This window comes from Hetaerina americana, unplaced genomic scaffold (assembly GCF_022747635.1).
Source record: "Hetaerina americana unplaced genomic scaffold, ioHetAmer1.1.p SCAF_5, whole genome shotgun sequence".
NCBI classification, from domain to species: Eukaryota; Metazoa; Arthropoda; class Insecta; order Odonata; family Calopterygidae; genus Hetaerina; species Hetaerina americana.
In genome coordinates, this window is record NW_027287095.1 from 22718596 (window position 1) to 22734490 (window position 15895).

The following is a 15895-nucleotide window of genomic DNA, read 5'->3' on the forward strand; positions in this document are numbered from 1 at the left end:
TTCTGATATCCCTTTTTTGATCAACTCATATTTTTCCTCTATAGCAGCGAGCTGCCTTTCCTCACTCATCATTTTCTCTACAGGTCGACTGTACTCCTTCCTCCTTAATTTGGCTAATGCTTCTACATTCCATTCCCTAAACCACCTTTCCTGCTTAATCTTTTCAAATCAAACACTACGCTTCATAATTACTAAATTGTGACCTGATTCACTCTTGGCTTAATGTACAAATTGATTGCACTGTTCCTTAATCTGTGCCTCACCATAATATAGTGTAACTGATACCTTTCTGAGTCACCTTTCATTTTCCATGAATACCTCTGCCTTTTGTGGTGTCTAAACCAAGTGTTGGCTATGATTAACCCTGTTTCCTATAGAACTCGATTGCTTTCTCTCCATGGTCATTCCTCTTACCTAAACTGTTGTCCCCCACCTCATTACCATCTCTTCCCTCACCTACCATCGCATTCCAATCCATCACTATCAAATGTTTCCCTCCAGGAGTGTAGGCAATGATGTTCTCTAACTGATCATATACCCTATCAACTTCTTCCTCCCTATGATTGCTTGGTAGTATGTATACGAACAGTGACCTACTTCATCAGTTCTACTTTTACTAGTAATTCAAAAGGATACACTTTGTATTTCCACAGATAATAAGTATTTGCCGGCCTTGGTGGTGGTGGGATAACATCCTTGTCTGCCAATCCAAGGGTTGCGGGTTTGATTCCCGCCTGGGTGGATTTTCTTTCACCTAGGGATTGGGCATTTTTAATCATTTCCATTTTTTTCACTGTTAATAAGCCGATATAATGGCAAAAAGAGCCGTTTCCAGACTAAGGGTAAACATATAAAAATAAATAAATTTTTGAAGACGACCTAGGTTTCAACACATAGTGTTATCATCAGGTTCACATACGAGCGTTCTATATATACTCTTAGTGGATGGAGTGGGAGTTGTGGATGGTGATAGTTATTGCTGGGTGTTAGGAAGGGGGGAGAGGAAATTGGATTGTGGGTGGAAAGGATGACGAAGGCATGTAGGAGGGTGGAAGTGGGGAAGGTGGAACCACAGTGCTTGGGATGCAGGCACCCCATTGCACGGAGGATTGTTGGTAGCATGGAAGGTTGAGAAGTGGTGAATTGGAGGTAAAAAACCTGTCATTAAGTATTTTAAATGTTGAGTTCAAACGATCCATTATATGTAATTGCTTTAGAGCGTTGAGCTGAGGTCACTTCTTTTCCACATGTAAAATTTTGGGAATGAAGTTGCTCTTGTGCTTGGTGTACAGAAGGTACTTGGGGAAGTTGGACTTATGGTTCCCATTCAGCAAATAGGCTCTATATTCCCTCATTCTTTCTTAGAGCTTTCTTCCTGTTTGGCCCACGTGCACTGCTTAACATTTGCACTTCAGTTTGTAAACGCCACTTGTTTCAGAAAACAGGATTTTGCCTTTGTTGTTGGAGAGGATGTTTTATGAGCTGTTTTTTTTTGTAGAAAGCAGTTTTAATTTTATGTTTTGGCACAGATTTGGTCACAAATAGAAATAGGGTCACTAAGTATTCGAATCTGTGCCACTTTTCTTGGTTCTCCATGCAAGGAGTGCTGTTGAAAATTTATCTTGTTGCCAATTTTTCCAACTTCCTGTTATGTAATTCTTCAATTGATTTCTCACTGTATCCATTGTTTACTGTGATTTTCTAGATGATTTTGAGTTCTTTTTGGATGTGTGCTCTTGGGATTGGAATGTTTAGTAAATGGTGTATCATTGAGTGAAAGGCTGCTAACTTTTGTGGAAAATGGTGTCTGGACGTAGAATGGATGATTTGGTCTGTGTGTCTTTTCTGAAGATTGAAAACTTGAGTTTTTAATGTTTTTTTGTGATGGTCATTTCGAGGAAGTTGAGTGATGCATTAGATTCTTTTTCCATGGTGAAATTAATTGCTCTGTCTTAGAAGTTTAAATACTGGAGAAAGGTATTGAGTGCATTTGACCACACACAAAAAGCATCGCCTTTGTGCTGAAGCCATCGGAGAATATTTGTCTGGATCCGGATTTCCCCGTATAAGAATTGGTTGGCCTCCAGATTGTTCATGTATATTTCAGCTAGTAATGGGGATAAGGATGATCTCGTTGCCAAACCATCCTCTGGCTTGAAATTGTTTCCTTTGAATTAGAAGTAGTTTTGCGAGAGAAAAGTTTTCAAATCTGAGCACAGTTTGCTGATCACTGGTGGTAGAATGGTCCTTCTGAATGTTTTCTGTGAAATGAAGGACGTCTGCTCTGGAGACACTTGGGAACAAGTTACATACGTCAAAGGAAACTATGGTACACTTGTGAAGGAGAACTATTGGGCTGCTCATTGCCCATTAAGTCCTGAATTAAGTATAATAGGTATGGTGAGCTCATTTTCAAATTACTGCCGGTAGCCATGTTACTAATTAGGTGTTCAGGGTATAATGTTATGCTTTCTAAGAAAGGGTACCACCAATGAACTCTGTTTCTTTCAGATGATTTAATTTTGAATTTGATTGAGTTGAAGGTCAAATAAATATTACTCAAAAATTTTGAGTCAACTTTCGAACATTTGAATTTTTTACCATGTGCATATTCTTCATTGCCTATTGGTTGTATGTTTCACTCAGTGTCAGTACTGATTCAGTGATAAATATTGGGCAAATAACTTTTAAACCAATTTGTGAACTGGAATTCCAAATAAATAACCTAAATCCAATATGCTTACAGCCAGTTACCATCCAGTAATGACTTAAGTGTGAATAATAATATGTGAGTAATAGTATCTTTGTTGATTAATTTTATTCTTCATTGATAGGTAAGTCATAGCTTTAAAATTGAATAAATTAAAATCTACCTTTTCATTTAAAGTGTCTGCAGTGAATCTGAATTTTAACCTGATTACATGTTCCAAACTCGTAAGTATGTATTAATTAATATTTTTTGGGAGATTGGGTTGTAGCCCTATTGATGCTGATTGCAAGAGTGAAAATCCAAACAAAGTGGGTGTTCCTTAATGATTTGTTTGTGTTTTTCTCTCTCACACATGACAACTAACACAAACCTTCATTTTCTGTCAACAATAAAATATTTCTCCCTTTCTTTGTTCTTGATATGTGGGTGTACAATTTAATATACTGTATGGTGATCATATCTTGAATAATTCAAAATATTAATTTCATTATATCGGTAAAATATGAAAGTTGATTGATTAAGAGAAAATTGGAAGAGAGATCGTAAGAAACTATGTGTCCAAGGAAGTGAGCGGAGTGGAATGCTCAGTTCCAGCTGGGATTATACAGGATCCATCTGCATGAAAGGTAAGTATTAAGTCACTATACTGAGTTTGCTCCCTCAGACATTAATACCTCCATAACTCTGGGAAATGGTAAGATGATCCAGATATATGAAAAACCTGTTGTCGTTAGTTGGGATTAAGTTAGGAGAGAGAGATTCCAATTGAGTCCAAACTAAAATGAGAGGAGGTTAGTATTCCTGTTAAGCTAGGAGTCCTGGAAAGAAATGAAAAGTTGATATCTTAATAGATATAAAATAATAATATAATGGGGATTATGATATTTTGAAGAGAAATTAGGCATGTTCATTTATTGTTTGTGATGCCATGTATAAATATAAATCACATTCTTCAAGAAATGGTATGTATTACTGTATATATGTTATGCTTCATTGTACAATTACTACCTAATTCCAAAGGTCTGTAACTTTCTACCTCCCTAAATTCTACCAAAGTTATGTTCTGAAGGTGGAATATTAAATTTTATGAAAAATAAATTACCTGGTCAACAATTATTAGAAGTACCAAATTAACTTCAAGTACATTTGAAAACAAATATGAACATTTTTCACATGGGTCATTAAATGAGTTTAAAAAATTGAAATAAGTACCTAACATACAACTTATCTTCCGTAATGCACCTGCTATTGGTACAGAGCCAAGTTACCTATTTAATGATTTATTTTCAAATTTCCTGTTTAAGAAAAATTAAGAGGATGTAGTATTTCTCATTGCAATCTGGCTTTATACTAGTGTTTATTCCATTTAATGAAGATAAGAAAATTCCCAGAGACATCAACAATAATTATATGTGGTATTCCATTGGATAAAGGCAGGATTTTTGATGGGAATTCAAACTACTCACTACTGTACTCCCAGGTCTTAAACTGCATGACGCTAAACATCCTTAAATTCCATATTTTTGCTAATCAGTAGTGTCAAGCTCAACCCTGCAAAATTGCATCTTGGGGAATTAGAAAGAAATTTTTAGATTAGGGCAAACTTCAGTTTAACCTGTTTCATCACAAATGTGACATGGTACTTGAAAATGTCGCTTATGGTAGGCGATGAAACCTGCCATTAAAATTATATTCACTTAAAGTGAACGATATGGCAAGTTATTATAAAAATCATGTTAAACTTTTCAATACCAGAAAATACATGATGAAATTGAAAAATTGCACGAATGTACGAGAAAATCCTAAATTATATCCACTCAAAAGTACATGGCGCCAATTTGACCCTCTTTCATTTAAGAATCACAGTTAATAAGTACCAAATAAGCAAAATATAAAATATTTACATATCTGAAATTTTTCTATTCACCACATTCACTTAGTAGAAGTGGATGGAGAACACTTAGGAGAAATGAATTATTAAAATAACAATAATGCAAGTGCAAAATTAACGAATTATAAGTTCATAGTGGCATTATGTAAAGGTTGAACACCTACTTACCATACATCAATTGCATTTTAATACACATGGTCAGAAATATTGAAAAATATTATAAAATCATTCATCACGGCAAGATGTAAAAGAACAGTAATTATTATTTAATGCAGCCTGAATATTCGGGTGGCAAATATTTTCGAATTGACCTGGGGCACCCTTTACAACAGTCTTCCCATAAATTAATGAGGGAAGAGTAAACAAGGGAATGAGAAAAAAGTAGTACATACGAATCATATGGTTGTTAGAAAAGGATTATATAATATATAAATAATCCACCAGGTTCTTCTGCAATCGCCTGGCCGGTTAAAGAAACATCGCCGACGCCCTCTACTCCGTCGCAGAGAAAGAACAGAGTCGGTACGACTTTCCACTTTGAGGATAGCGCCTCGTGATGCAGCGCCACGGAAAATGCCCACATGACTGCGGTGGAAATCGGCGTTATTTTTCCCGCGAAACCGGAACCCTTTGGGCACTTTTTAACCCTTTACCCGATTCGCTCAAAAACTCAGACCTTCAGAACCACAAAAAACGTGGTTTTTCACGAGGAAATTGGTCGTTCAAGGTCAAGACGGGGGAAATTGGCCGAGGCAGAGGTCGTTCAAGGTTACCCGAGAGCGGGTGAAGGACGCGGCTTAGAGTCAACGAGGGCCGGGGTATGGTTGTAGGAATATCTAATGGCGAAAACAAGAGAGCAAAGAGAATGTATTCGTATGCTTTCATTCGTGCGAAATAACTTCCCAACCAGGGATCGTAGGATCGAGTAAGTAGTCTCATTTTGAAGACAATAAAGTATGATATTTTCCTATCGTATCCCGGCATGTAACCTTCATATTTCGTACGAGAAATAGAATTTTCTTTCTGAAATGTTGCGCATGGAGATATTTCCCGATTCTTGGTCCCTCGATCGCTCGGAGCGTAGTTGCTCGCGCGGCTGGAGAAAAGAGAAAGTTGATCCCGGCCTCTGCCTCAGCTCACGGCTGAGATGGCAAAATAAGTTTTAAATCTTTGCATTCGATGCATTTGTGATTCTATTCCTAAATGATTTTAAATAGGTTGATCAAGCCTTCGGTTGAGTCACACATGGTGAAAAAATTAATTGCTATCTCAAAAAATTGCTTAGAAAGAGTGCACTCTGAGAAGGAGGCAATTTAATCAAAATTTAATAAATAAACAGCGTTGTCATAAGGCCCTTCGCGCGAATCTGTTCCGAGGCTGCAATCCAGAATTCTTACGCTATGCTGTAGAAATACCATCCAAACACCGAGAGAGTAGAGTAATAGTTCAAGAATATACTTGTAAGAAACCAAATGCCCCGTCGCCATCATAACTGAAATTGATGGCCGGGAATGGAATGAAATTTTTTTTTCAAATATGTAAGTGACAGGGATGTCATCATTGGATTTTGCATCACGATTTTATCATTTTTTCACGTTAATATATTTGCTCTCCTCAAAATTTACTTTACTTTTCCGGGCTTATTTATCAGGTATGGCTGAAAGTAGCCTATGTGAAATAACAGGTTACGCGCGGAATACCCGAGTGAATAGGTGCAGGTAATTTGCTCTTTTTTAACATAATTACGGGCCTGGTCGAGTTGGCAGAAGTAATAATTCTGTCAGAATAAACGTAGGCCCACTCTCCTGCGATCTCCGTGCCATCAACGAGCGTGAATGGGTCTCAGTGTACACATAATAGTCCCCTGCTTGCTCCTGCCGTGCTGTTTCAAGCCGCTGCTAGGTCGCGCGGTTGCTTCCCGTCGCTGCGCTAAGGAAAGTGCTAAATTTATAGTAGGAACAATTGATCCGGCTTTACCATATAATCGACATCCCCCAATCGTGCTTATCTCGGCCATTTTTGAAATGAATCTCTACGATAAATTATAATGAAGTTAGGGGGTTTTTACTCAAATGTGACAGTGCCACCCGTATGGTTTTTAAATAAAGTGAATACTTAGTAAATTATCTCAAATTCCTTTACCTGCGAATAGAAAATTTACAACAGGCATGCTAATTTTTTATGTACCTAATTTCCTACTTCTAATTGAGTCGTTTTTTTTATTAAAAATTTTATTAAAGTAAAATTTTATGAAGATATTTTAGGGAAAGAGAATTTTCCTATTGAGCCTCTTCATCTACAGTTTCTGTGTATTAGGAAGGTTAGCCTGGATGTTTTAAAACAACTACCATACTCACAAACTGCAAAAGGAAACATTAGATTTCATATGATTGTAATATCATGGGTGGAAGAGACAAGGAAAGATTCAAATGAAAGGGAGACAGAGCTCATAGGGTTCCTAATTCCTTTCTCTTTTCCTGGTGATGCACTCTTTCATTATCCAATGTTGTCACATGAATTTCTGGTTCTTCTCAATTAAAGCAAAAAGTATGGCTATGATATATTATCTCATAAATTAAAAAGAAACTGTTAGTAATGACAGGGAGCAGTCTCTGGTTACCCTAGAAAAAATCAGCTTTTACCAAAGTAAAATTAAAGCTCTAATAGGGATCTGCAATCAAAGAAAAAGAAATGCATTGATTGCTTAGGAAATTTGGCCCCCTCATCTTCTTTGCTTTTAAGTTGAGATTGGGTTGGAAAGAGGGAGCAACAAATAACTTGTGTACAACTTCTTTAAAAGTAAAATATGAATATATTGTTTATTACCCTTCTTAAACCTAAAATATTAAATTACTGACCAGGTACAAAATAGTCTTGGGCACATAAACTTATAGAAATTTGTTTTTCAGGCTCAACCACATCTATTCACAGGAGGTGCAGCAAAGTCTTCACTCTCAGATTCACCTAATGACAAAACTTGAAATGCAAAAGTAAACTGAACTTTGAGACATCATCTCTAAGAATTGCTTCTGTGCTGAAAGAACGAGCAAGGTGGAAGCAGTTGTTAATCTTCAGTGAGTAGCGGATCACCTGAAAGATAAAGAAGAGAATTATTGTTGGATTGAATATTTAATATGGAAAGTGGATGAAAAATCGGCAATATTGCCATGTTTATTAATTTAGGATTAATCACTGATTCCAATCAGCTAGGACTGTTTCATCTAGATGCATATTTATTCATGAACAATTCTACTATACCATTGTTATTTAATTCATTGATTTTGGAGAATATTAATGTAATTTCAAATAATTAATTGCAAGTGGCAGAAAGAGACATAATAATTTGGTAATTTTTTCATATACCTGTATATCAAAACATTTATTGGAAATCTTTCTTCAACTATAGAGGTTTTAAGGAATCTTATTTATTAGTCCCTACTTGAATTACCTAAAGCGCAATTGAGAAAATAATTCATATTTTTTTCAAAACGGAATCATACCATAAATATTTATGAATATATGATGTATTTAATTGCTGACCTAATATTTTTTCCTTATAAGCTACCCTCATAAATTTTTGATAGATTTGAATGGCCTGATTATTTCATTGTTTCAATTTTGTAGTTTGTAACCGATCATGTAAGTTATACTTATATATATATATATATATATATATATATATATATATATATATATATATATATATATATATATATATATATATATATATATATATATATATATATATTTGTAGTTTGTAACCGATCATGTAAGTTATACTTATATATATATATATATATATATAATATTAGTATTTAATTTAGCACAAGGTTAGAATAGGTAGTGGTATACACAATTAATTATTCATTACAAATAAACTTGGAGCATGGGAATCACACAGTTTTATCCTACTCCATGGGTTTGAAACTCACCCCTACAGATGTGCAGGTGCATATTTACTCAGGGAGATGTTTCCACCATTGTACCTGACTCAACATTCCGACTGCTAATGGCACAGGACCTTCTTTGTTTCTGTAGAGTAAGGTCTATTGATGCCAAGGTTTGGTATGAGACATGTGGATTCCTTTCAATTTCAAGAACAAAATTATAATCTGACTCTGAAGTTGCTGAAAAAATTATGAATTCATTTCTTTCAAGAATTCAAGAAGGTCAACTTCAATTACAATCAATAAATCTAAGGTTGGATGCACACAGTACAAATGAAAAAAGCAGACTAAATCTTGAAAATTTCAATAAACTGAGATCTCAGATCAGGCAATAATCCCTTTTCATTGTACGATTTCAGTGTTCATTCAAATATAAAATTTATCCAAAGATGACATTTCCTGGTGGTCATAATAATTGCTGATTATATCAACAGTTTTTTGGAGTCTTAATTGCTGCCATGGTAATGACACAACCTTGAATGTTTCTATTATAATATATGTAGGCTTCTTGTAGGTAAGATACACTTGCATCTATTGACCTCCCCTCTATAACCATTATATTGTTACCAAACATGAAGTGAAAATCTAGAAATCAAGTCACATAAATGCCCTTCATTTGGGTATCTTAAGGACAGATTTTTGGCCATTAATGCTAATCTTATGAATGCACTTCACAGAATCGATCACATTTCTTGAGCATGTTGAATTGTCAGCCAATGATACATGCCAAGGCGGGGCTAACAACACCATCTTTGAGAACAATCTCACCCAAATCTTAGGGGAAAAGGCCAATACCATCCAAATGCTCATAAAGGCGACACAACTATTCAACCAACACTAATGGAATTTCTTGCTTCAGGTCATCAAAAAATCTTGCTCGTGTCATGTTACAATAAGCTCTGTATTCATTATATCCTGGAAAGTGTTAAACAATTTTTAATTTGTTGAGGAAATGTTTCCCATCTTGCCTTGGTAAATCTTTTCAGGAATTATGATTAGGTAATTTACTGGTAAAGGTAATTTTTGGATGGACAGAATTACCAACCTGAATATATTTTTTTCTCCTAAAAAAACACAATCCAAATTCTTTCCTCTATTACAGTCTTCAACATCCTACTGACAATCAATATGCTTTTCATCCACTTTTCCTGCCTCCTTTTTTTTCTTTTTTTCCAAAACTTTTCTCCAAACAATCCCCTCTCCATGTCCACTATACCTAGCACTTCCTCATTTGTTTTCCCTCCAGTCCAATCACCTTCTCCATCCTTCTCCACAACCACAATTCTAAAGCCTCGAATCTACATTTATCATCCTGGTTTAGTGGCCATATATGTATGCCGTACCTGTAACTATGCTCCATATCAAAGTTTGATGAGCCTTTTCTTAACATCCTTACTCAACGTCCCTGTCATCAACTCCCTCCTCCTTGTGAAAGCCTCTTTGCCAAGTGCAATTTTTCTCCTTACATCTCTACTACTTAAACCATGTTGGTCCAAAACACTTCCAAGATACGAGGGTCATCCGGAAAGTAGTACCCGTTCGTGCCGCATGAAGTGCTGACGACGCGAGTAGCCGCTGGACGAGGTCAGATAGCTTCAGTGGCTTGTCTGCCTTCTCTGAGCCAAGTTGCGTGACGCTAGCATTGCCTGTGTTGTTTCTGTGATTGTTTACAATGTTTAAAAAAATTGAGAACGCCGCCAGTTGTGAAGTGAGGGCAGTGATTAAATTCCTCAATGCAAGAAACGTTCGCCCATGTGATATTCATCGCCAATTAAAGGAGGTGTATGGAGACAATGTAATGGACGAGTCGTCTGTTCGGCGGTGGTGTCGCAACTTCAACATGGGGAGGGGGAACACACACGACGATGAGCGTTCGGGGAGACCGTCTGTCATTACAGACCAACTGGTGAGCTCAGTTGACGAATTCGTGAGGAACGATCGGCGCGTCACAATTGATGACATCTGTGAGCATTTTCCCAATGTTTCTCGAACAATTGTTCATGAAATTGTTAAACACCATCTGCATTATGCAAAAATTTGTGCAAGATGGGTCCCTCGCGTATCTCAATGAGCTGGCGGCGAAGGACTATGCAGCAGGAATACAGAAACTTGTCACACGTTATGACAAATGCCTTAATTTGCTTGGAGATTATGTTGAGAAGTAGTTTAAAGTATCCTCTTTCAAATAAAATTTTTTATGTTTGTTAATATTTACTTTTGTGTCTTTATTTCACGAACGGGTACTACTTTCCGGATGACCCCGGATGAAAGCCTCTTTGCCTAGCGCAATTCTTCTCCTTACATCTCTACTACTTAAACCATGTTGGTCCAAAACACTTCCAAGATACGTAACCTGTTCTACCTGCTCTACTTTTTGCCCTCCTATTTTAATGTTTAGCTTAGCCTTTTTCTTATTGAAAAATCGCATAACCTTTGTTTTATAAATATTGATTCTCAAACATATCTACCGCACTGAATTTCCAATTCACTCAGCAATACTTGCAAGCCCTAGGCTGACTGACAGACTAAGAGCTTGGTAATGAGCAAACCTACCTGATTTTATGAATTGCCCCATTAATTTCATTCCTACCTCCAGTTCTCCCCATGCCTCTTTAATCATTTCCTCTGCATACAGGTTGAACAGCACCGGTGAAAATGGACAACCCTGCCTTACACCTCTTCCTAACACTGCCCATCCAGACTCCCCATTCCCCACTCGCACCTGAGCTGTCTGAGACATGTACAGGTTGTGGATTTTCCACCTGCCCTTCCAATCTATTCCTATACAAGTATTCTTTGTACACTGCAATATACTCATTTGTTTTTCCGGATTCACTCTATCAAACACCTTTTAAAAATCTACGAAACAGGCAAACACGTCCAGATTGTATTCTTTATTCCTCTAACTATGAGCTACAACAATGTAGCTTCCAATTTATGATAATTCGGATTAGTGACAATACAAGGCTAGGTGTTTCAGATTTATAGGTCCAAACAAAATATATAAGTAAACTAAAGCAATCAAAGCAAGAGATTTAAGACAGCCATTAAGAAAGGAGGAAGTTATGTTTAACAGATTGGTTTGCACAATCTTGTTCAAGTTTCTCATATCTCAAGGAGTCAGATGATAATTTTAACAGTGGTTCAGAAAAACTAAATTACATACTTGGATCCTGAATCTATATATTATAAAGAGTTTAATCAGCTAGGAAAAGCCTTTTTGCCTGGCCTATTACTAATATATGTAGCAGCTACAAAATCTTACCCTCGAAGGAAAGTTGAAACAAAACTTTGGGAAGCAAACAGCTATATGATTGATGAGTTGGCCATTTCTGTAGCTTGGAAGTTGGGTCTAATGAAGCCATAAACTGTCCCAATAAATGATTGAGGGTCAATTGTCTGTTCTTTGACAAGAGAAATGTGTATGCATAGGGTAAATTATTCAACTAAATATATGATAATAAACAAAAGTCAATGAAGTGAGGATGTACATTAGCATGTTTTGCATTCACCCTAAATGGAATCTTTAACAGAATTATATGGGAAAGAATAATAGTTGATGATTTGTTGCTTACATGGAATGTAAGGGTAACCCTTTAACTCAGTGCTTCTTTGTGCATTGATACCTTGCTCCCAGACCACAACCATGGGGAAAGACCCCCAATCATGGCGCCGCACCGTGGGACACCCTCAACGAGACACCCCCCTCCATTCGGCCATGACGCGCTCTTCGGACTCCTAGGGTCTTTGCACCTTGTCTTCCCCAACCCTTCCCCCCCCACTCACATAGTCACCCATGCTGCCTTCCACCTTCCCCCCTCATCTCCTCTTTTCCTCCACCCTCCCCTTATTTGCCATTAATCATATATATACTGGACTCTGAGTTTTAACTGTCACCTGATGATGATGTAGCAGCATTCAAACCGGTCGCATTAAACTTTATTTTTGTGGAAAATTGCTATTTTTAATTAATCATGATGTTCCACCATATCACACCTGAAACGTCTCTTTTTATTATTATTATTTTAGAATTACGTTGCAATTAGGCGATTTTCCTGGTGGCAACAGTCACTATATTAACTTGGATAAGGCTAAATACTGAAAATTTATTTCAGAGAAAAATTCTATAATATTTTATTGTATTCCTAAACTTAAAACACTAATTCTGTATGTCATTTCATTCAAGAGGCCATTTTCATGGCTGAAAAAATAACTTGTTTTATTCTTCCCTCATTTTCATAGGGACAAGTTATTTTAGTATTCAATATCAATGACAATTTTTAACCTCTTGCTATCATTGAGAGAAAAGTCATAGAAAACAGTTTTTATTCCAATCATAGCATAAAGCCAGCCAGGGTGTCCTCAGCATGAATTCTTAAGATTTTTTTCTTACTGGATGCATCAAATACCTTAGGTTTGAGAATATTTCATGCCCATCATCATGTTCATAAGATGGAATTATTAAACTTATTTGAGAGCCTCTTAAGATACACTAAAAACACTTAGTTTTGGTTATTATATCCATGTTGTGCTCGTTTTAGAAAACATGCTTCAAAGTACTTAGTTTGTTTATTTTAAAAATGGTGTGATATTAGAAAATTTATTCATCATTATCGTTTATCCAGAGCCCTACACTTCACTAGTTTGCCTCATTTTATTTCTTTTTTTCACTGATTTCTTAATTTCTTCATTGAAACTTCAAATAAAGGGATAGCTGAAAAATTGATAGAATATATAGATGGTTGACAGAGACGGGCGAATTTCTTCTTTTTCATTTAAGAGAACTCGAGGCACCAACTTTGCACCTTTCTCATGCCCATATTTTTGGTCACAAGTCGCACATCACTGTAGGGATGCGAATTTCGTCAGAAACCATGCTAACACTTAATCTGCGATACCTGTCCAACAAAATATTCACTCTCGCAAGATTTTATTCACTTCTTGAGGTCAAAGGGTGTCCTGAATGTTAGGTATCTTCTCTATCCTCCTGAATCACCATGTACCACTCAAAAACACCCCATCTACTAGTGGCGTTACCACTATAAGCTGCCTTGAGCATCCTTTTATTACCCCTACCTAGCTTGCCTAATGTCCTTCTATCTAATACAATCTTCAGCATTCCACCGCCAATCCAAATGCTCTGAACCCATATTTTCTGCCTCCATTGGGTTTCTCCCCAGAACTCTCTCTTATCCCCCACCATGCCATATACTTCTTAATTTATTTCCTTTTCCATTAATTTTACCTTTTCCATTCTTCTACATTATACTAAACTATGCTCCATACTAAAATTTACATTAGTCTTTTCTTAACTTCCTTATTATATGCCCCTGTCATCAATTCCCTCTGGCTAAAATCTTCTTTGCCTAACCCAATTTTTCTCCTTACCCTATTCCTTTGATCACCTTGGTCCAAAACAATATCAAGACAAGGAAACTGTTCCATGTGCTCTAATATTTACCCTACTATTGTAACATTTAGCTTAGCCTCGCTCCGTTCTGTAAGTCTTGTTTTGTATACATTGATTCTCATTCAATTCCTATCCCACTGATCTTACAATGCACTCAGCAATGATAGTAAACTCCTAGATGACTGGCTACCTCAAGCATGATCATCTGCAAATCTAACTTACTTATTTTATGTACTTCCCTTAGACTTTCATTCTTCTCTCCAATTTTTCCCAAGCTTTATTTACCATTTCATCCACGTATATGTTGGAAATCCCTGGTCATAATGGATATCCTTATCTTATTTCTTACAGCCCATCCCAAGTCCCCATCCGTGACATGTGAGTATGTCTATGCTGTTAGGAATTGGCTGGCTGCAGATAAATTGCCCATCCCTGCAAGCTACTCTTATCTTATGTAATTTATTCATTGATTCTACCCCATTGGTTCTATCAGACGTGTTATCGAAATCTACAACACAAACGAATACATCCAGATTTTGCTCTATCTATATTTCTATTAGAGTTTTCATTACTGCTATGGAACCACACGCACCTCTTCCTCACCCAAACCAAACTTATTATCCACAGTGTAATCATTCGTCCTCTCCGCCATTCTTATTCTATATATTGATGATGCTAAGAACCACATGTGAAGCCAAACTTTTGTCCTCTCATACGTAGCTGCCTTCCTCTTTTTTAGAATGGGAACAAATACTGATATACACGCAATGCCATCTCGGCAATTCTTCCCTCATACGAGTAAATGCTACGAATGAACCCAAAAAACTCTTCTTTCCGCGTGTTCCTAAATATTTAATTAGTTCGGCTGAATTTTATGAATTCCCACGGCCTAGTTTGATTTTAATGCCCTCTCTATTTCGCAATTAAGTGCGCGTGGTCGTGTGTGTACATATATATATATATATACACTCACATTTATTTATTTTGAATTTTTTTTATAAACTAGGTTCTCCGTCAATAGGCATAGCTTCTTTTTGGACTAATCCATTCTTTAGCACTACTCGCGAATAGTTGTGGAAAGGAATGTGACCAGCAATTTGCTGCATAAATATTACGGGGAAATATGAGGACCCGCGCCAACGTTACTACGCGGTCGGAATCACAAGCCTTACAGGATCTGCCACCCCCTGAGTGAGGCCATGAGTCTATAACACGCGCAGTAGCTAATCTAACTAACAACATACACATAAAACACTATTTACGGATCATTTTCGCGGATGCAATAAAAAAATATATGATCTTATCGTGGGCTTAAGGTGTGTAGCTCATTAAAGATACCCGTGCTAAGATGTGACTTCAGTCACATCTTTGTGCCTACCTACCACAAACAGAACAAGTTCCGATGTACTCTCAGGAAAATTCACTGAACTTAATTACTCTACGCAACAGCACGTTCTATTTGATCACACCAATAATAAACATTGATCGCCGAGCCGTCTTTGGCTTGTATTAATAAAATACCTCTCTTTGCATTTAATTATTGGGATCGCTCATTTGTTGAACTGCTATATTTGATATATCGTAGATTGGGGTAAAAGTTGAGAAAATTACCGTGATTCAGCGTCACATCAGGCTTATTAATTATTCGTTCTGAGTTGAAGCGTCAATGATTTTTCGCCAATATTTGACGCTTTTATTCGTTCAAGAGGCTTGCATACGACGAATATAATCAGAAAAAATCGTTTCTGTTAAGTCTTTTCATTGTTTTCTCCTGGAACCCGAGGGCCGATGCTGTGCTCTGTTCCTTTTTTTTTCGAGGCAAAAACGCTTTTACGGCTGAAGGAAACGAAATGCACGCGGAAACCACCCCCATTTCATCCTTCCTCTGACGATCTTTCTAGGAGATTACCATTTACTCCTAGTAGGGTTGCAACCTT

The 15895-nt window shown here is 36.8% G+C and overlaps 1 long non-coding RNA gene across 1 annotated transcript in view; it reads right to left on the minus strand.

The window, feature by feature from the left end:
- Positions 1-7669: 7669 nt before the first annotated feature.
- Positions 7670-15895, minus strand: part of LOC139694253 (uncharacterized) — a 37082-nt gene continuing 28856 nt past the window's right edge. Inside the window, exons 2-3 of the long non-coding RNA XR_011702108.1 lie at positions 8534-8647; positions 7670-7691 (exon numbers count right to left, since the gene is read on the minus strand). This is a non-coding gene — a long non-coding RNA (uncharacterized lncRNA). The remainder of the gene's footprint in view (positions 7692-8533; positions 8648-15895) is intronic.